We start from the raw sequence: 5,636 nt of genomic DNA on the forward strand, positions 1-5,636 counted from the left end.
AATTTTATGGACTATATTAGATTAGTTTGACTTGAATTAAGCTGAATAAGAATTAAACGAAATAATTATCAAAATAGTTTTCCAATAAAATCACTAGTAATTACTTTGTTAAAAGATATTTATCTAGTATGAAAAATTATGTAAATAGTTCGTACATTGAACTATCATACTACCAATTACGACTTCCTTTTATTTCTTTTTAGTTGAGAGAATCTCTATTAATTAATGAAACCCTATTTGTCAATTAAAAAATGGTGAAAAGACTATTTAGTCTTCTATCACACAAAAAAAAAGATGGAAAATAGTGTAATTTCACAGTTTCAAATTTTACTGTTTTTTATTGAAGCCTCATCTAAAGATGATGTTCAAATACCTCCAATATAAAAATAAATAAATAAACCTCCCACTCCCCCACATTCTCTCTCTCTCCCTCTCTCATTCTCATTTTCTAAAAAAATGTGTTCATGCAAACAAAATGTGTAGACAAATGCTTGTATTCATTAAGCCCCCGTCTCTTGAACACGAAAGACCAAAAAGCCCGTTTCTTGAAGTGATATGGACAAAGAAAATTGGGTAGAGACAACTAGACCTCGTCATTTATCTATTGGAGGGGCATTGGAACTGAATGGTTTCTTCAATGGAAACGTTTTCAATAACCATCTCTTTTTTTTTTGTACGCATGTATATTCATGAAGAAATGCATAAGAAATTTCATATTTTGTCCAATTCGAGGGTTATTCATGAAGAAAATATATCCATACTAATCCTCACACAAAAAATAGGATTAAAGACTATTTTTCTTCATGAATAACTTTTGACTTCTACATAAGGAAGTTATCATCCGTTTATTCCTTCAAATTGCTTTCGATATAGTAAATAGTTATACCCAAGTCAATACTCTTTAACAAACAAACGAGATCATAGCGTGTGTAGATATAATTACAATATCTTAGTAGATAGGGTGTTGAGTTTCCACTCATGTGTCTCGGTTCAAAACTTCCAATTTCCTAAATTATTGTAATGTTTTGAATTCCTCCCTCTCTTTTTAATAATAATAAGAAAATTTGAAAACCAATTACAATATAATCATATTATTATTCATAAGAGAATTTTCCATGAAATGGGCATGCACCTAGGTATGGAGTAAATGATATGCAGATGGAATTGGTGGCCTTGCCCTCACTACAAATTAGAAATTTGGGTCATACATACTGCATTAACGTAACCAAAGTTAAAATACTATTTTTCTGGTATATGTTATGGACACATAAAAAATTTAGGTTTAGTCTAACAAGATATCTCCGTTATCGGTTACTTGTTTGGGCATATTTATCACTAAAAAAACACAAAGGTAGTCTTTCAAAAATGAAATTCCACATAAATTCTCTGTTATTTCACATTTTAACGTTAATTATTATATTAATATTATAAAATATTGTGTTAGTAATATGTAAGAAAAGAGATCATCTCTGGATCGTTTCCTTTAAATTCACTCAATTAATCAATTCGGACCTTTAAAATTTGATTAAACGGCTACAAACAGAAGGCCCTTTAAAAGTTATAATAATTTTAACTGTTAGATCAAATTTCAAGTATCCAAATTTAATGATTGGGTTTATTTGGTGGAAGACATTCACACAACATTTCTCTTGTCCAAGCGAGAATTTCGGTCAACGTAGACGTCAACACATCTTCTTTTAACACTGCCAATAGAAGCCCACCACGTATGATGGTAAGATGGGATAGCATGCATCATCCGCATTCACCATTATCATATGATTCATTCGTCAATCAGCAGCCCAAAGGAGTAAGGACAAATGGGCCCGGAGGTTGCAACCAATAGCGAGAGGCCGTGCATAAATTACATGTCAGATGGGACCCACACGGATCACGAGCCAAGTTGGGAGAAGATGGATGGGCAGATCCCACCAGTCGAAGAAGGAAGATATATTGCTGGCACACCATTACGCCACGTCGCTTAAACAGAATATTCGAGATCCTTAGGTACCATTAACTTATGTATAATATCTAGAGCTGGTCGCTTATTGGCTGGCGGCACAAGAAAATATCTTAGAGCACGTCTAACGGCAAGACCATGATCTAAAGACAAAATGCCTTCCAAACTAACATAATTCTGAAATTTCTTTTTTCTTTTTTCTTTTTTTGTTCAAGTGATAAGAGAGGTTAAAGGTTAAAAAGCGTTAAACGACTTGATCTTATTGACTACCGACATTGTTCTAAGTTGGTCTAATAAAAGTTCTTAAGCAAGGCCTGAGGCTAATTTGGGCTCACAAAGAGCCTTAAGCTCTAACTAGCCTAGGCTGATTGGGTACGTTAGAAAGCTTTTGTTTGCAATTTGAGCTAAAAATCATTCGTCAGATGTGCTCTTAGCACAATGCTCAGTCACACCCACGACCACAAGATATATCTGTATGCCTGATAGACCGTCATGCCCTGCTGCCCGCTCGCTCCCACCCACACATCCCTCCACATGTCACTTCCTTAAGGACTTGATTTTCTCGGCCACAACTCAGTTGCCGGGTTTTCTCATGAAATTAAAGATTTTTAACTTCAATCAAACTATTTGAACTAGATAAATTCTAACATGTTACTTAGTACTATAATTTAGTGGTATAACTTTTTATTGTAAGTTAGAAATCTTAGGTTCGAATCTCATCAATAACAAGTTGGATATTAATTTATTCTCTCCACCCCTAATATAAATATATTGTTGTATTAAAAAACTATTTATTAAAAGAAAATAAACACTTACAAAATAATTATTTTTTCATTTAGTTATTAATATTTATTTAATCCTCATAAAACACTTGGTGAGCCAAATCTATGTAACACCATCACCAGTTAACGGAACACTTGGCAAATGATTAACAGAAGTATAAAAGTGACAGAAAAATTAAAATTTAGGTATGAAGTTGAGACGGAAAAAAAAGGGCAGTAAAGTGAAAATTTTATAAAATTTAAGAATAGTAAAGTGAAAATTACTTAACTGAAAACCAAAAAATATTTTAAGTAGCTTCAACTTTCAAGATATTGTTTTCATTAGTTCTTTTCTGTTTCTTTATCTCCTTCTAGCCCACCAACCTCTTTTTCATTCATCATTTTTTCCATATCTAAATAAAAATAATAAAAAGTAGAAGTTAAAAATAAAATGGTTATCAAATCAACTTATAAAAATAAAACATACACACACAAAAAAGGCAAAATTAATTGATTACTCTCTATTCTAGTCGATATTTTCTCTTCTTTTTTTTTTTCACTTTTCGTCAATAATTTCTCTAACTAAAATAAAAGTAGTGTGACGACCCGTCCCTAATTTTCCATGTAATTTTCTCCCCAAGTGTGTAAAATGACGTTTATGCCCTTTTTGGCAAAAGTGGAACTTGACTTGGACGTAGTTATTCGGCTTCAAATTATTTTTCTCGTTATCGTAATTAAATAGTACTTGTCATTATGAATGTGTGAGCGTGAGTTAGACCCAAATCGGACTTGTAACGAAAACGTTAAGTTTGGTTACAGTGCGTTAACAACGGGTAGATTTGTACACGTGTGTGCTAATTATTCAGTGTTGGAAACACTGTTTTAGATAAGGTGAGTTAGATTTTATAGATTTCTTGTAGTTTTATATTGCACGAAATCTGATCCCTTCTCTTTAAAAACCTGTCTTATGACCCATACCTCACCCACCAATCAGTCACTATCCTATTTACCCTCACCTAACCAGACAACTTCCCTCACTTTTCCACCAATCAGAAAAATTTGTCTCTTTTTCTCTCTCCCTTACTTGTAACTCTCTCCTTTCTGTAATACCAAGGATCATCATCAAACTTTATAGATCAAGCCTAAAATTATCACCATCAAGATCCTCTCATCCTCACAAACCCATTCATACCAACTGATCACGAAATGGACAAGTTTTGAGTGTCCAACTTGGAGCTCTGACTCGGGCGTGGATTCTTCGACGTTTTCCTGTGCAAGTTACAACGTTTTGGGAGTTTTGGAAGCACCTACGCAACTCCCCGTGGCCACTAGACTAGGGTTGAAGTGGAGCCGATGTGAAAACACACAATTTTGAGATGACGAGTTTGGGTCCGGGGCTATCAAGTCTATTTTGATCCATTTTCGTCCACCTTTTGGAATTTTAAGAGGTATAATCTTGTTCTCCTCTTCCCCAACTTCAGTTATATATAAAGTTTGTCAAAAATAGTTGAGAAATGAAGAAGATATGAAGGTTTGAAATTTTTTCCAGAAATCGATGAATTTTTCCAGATTCCGACGAACTAGACGGTGGCAAACAGCAGAGGTCAACCGGAGAAGAAGGAGAATATTTCGTTAAAGTTAACCGAATATTTTGACGCCGTTAGGTAACACCGTTAAACTTAACGGAATATTCCGTCAAATCTAATGGAATATTCCCTAGGGATTTGTCAGTTCTACTAGCGTGTGCAGGCACGTGGCTTGCGCATGGACGCACGTGTGGCCACAACCTGACAGCGCGTGAGGGCGCGTCCGGCCAGTGGCCAGCGTGTGCTTGATGTGTATAGGTCCATGACGTCGTGTAGAATATTTTCGTATATTTAAACCCTCCGTTTGAGCAAACTATGGGGGATTTTCCTAGCCTTTTAGTATATGTCCTATTTAATTAATTAGTTTAGTTATTTCGCATATAGGTGAGAATTACCCCGAGGACAACCAAGGCTAGGAGGCTACGATCCATGACGTATTAGTGAGTGGACATTTGTTTTCGTGTGTGTGTGTGTGTGTATATATATATAGAAACTTTATAGTTTCCACATATGCTTTGGATTGATTTTACACCTAACTTGCCATGTTTTATTTAATCTTTAAAATGCCATTATTTAGTGAGATTTATATATATTCATGGCATGCTCATATGCATTATACTTGCTCATCATCATGCATGCTTGCATCGGTGTAGTACTCGCCCCTGCCATGGCCAGACTTCACGTTTATGTTCACATCGCACTGCACACTCACCTTGGATCCATTGTAGGTGCCAGTCATGTCGTACAAGTTGCCTTAGGCAACTCCGACTCATATGTGATGCACTTAGCGCCAGTTTTCACATGATTGTAGTACTAAAACGTATATTATGATTACACCCAGTCCTGTTCATGTTAGATTTCCTCTACATAAACTCGTGTGTTAACATAGATTGATGAGCACCTGATTTTATTATGCTACTGTTAGATATTGTGATTTGGCGTATTTATGGATTTATTGTTGATTTACATTTGATCTCATACTTATATGTAGTATGATTTTCTAGAAACTATACATGTTTTACGGTTAGGGGTTAGTATGTTTAGAAAATAAATGTGTTTTATAAACCTTTGTTTTTTCCCACTCACCCTTCTATTTTTCACTACTCCAGGACCTAGATAGCTGAATTCTCTATGGCATTACGAGGATTCTGCGACGGTTCTGACATCTCCATAAATAATGTAGAAGTTTTTTCCTGCCGTGTATTAAGTATTTTGATTAGATTCGACTGCACTACTTATGTCATATATGCTCCAAACATTTGTGTTTATGGGTTCTTCCCATTATTGCGCACTCTCTACTTTAGATTAAATAAATATTAGCTTTGGTTTAAA

General features: G+C 34.8%; 1 long non-coding RNA gene across 2 annotated transcripts; it reads left to right on the forward strand.

The window, feature by feature from the left end:
• Window positions 1-3,708: 3,708 nt before the first annotated feature.
• LOC108865599 lies at window positions 3,709-5,636 on the forward strand. Of its 2 annotated transcripts, XR_007252393.1 has the most exons (4): window positions 3,709-4,166; window positions 4,268-4,382; window positions 4,689-4,744; window positions 5,414-5,636. It is a non-coding gene; the product is annotated as an uncharacterized LOC108865599 (long non-coding RNA). The 2 variants fall into 2 exon arrangements; XR_001951380.2 differs by having other exon boundaries at window positions 4,689-5,636.

This window comes from the organism of the source record quoted next, unplaced genomic scaffold (assembly GCF_019419815.1).
Source record: "Pyrus x bretschneideri cultivar Hongxiangsu unplaced genomic scaffold, Pyrus_bretschneideri_v1 Contig49, whole genome shotgun sequence".
In the NCBI taxonomy this organism is placed as follows: domain Eukaryota; kingdom Viridiplantae; phylum Streptophyta; class Magnoliopsida; order Rosales; family Rosaceae; genus Pyrus; species Pyrus x bretschneideri.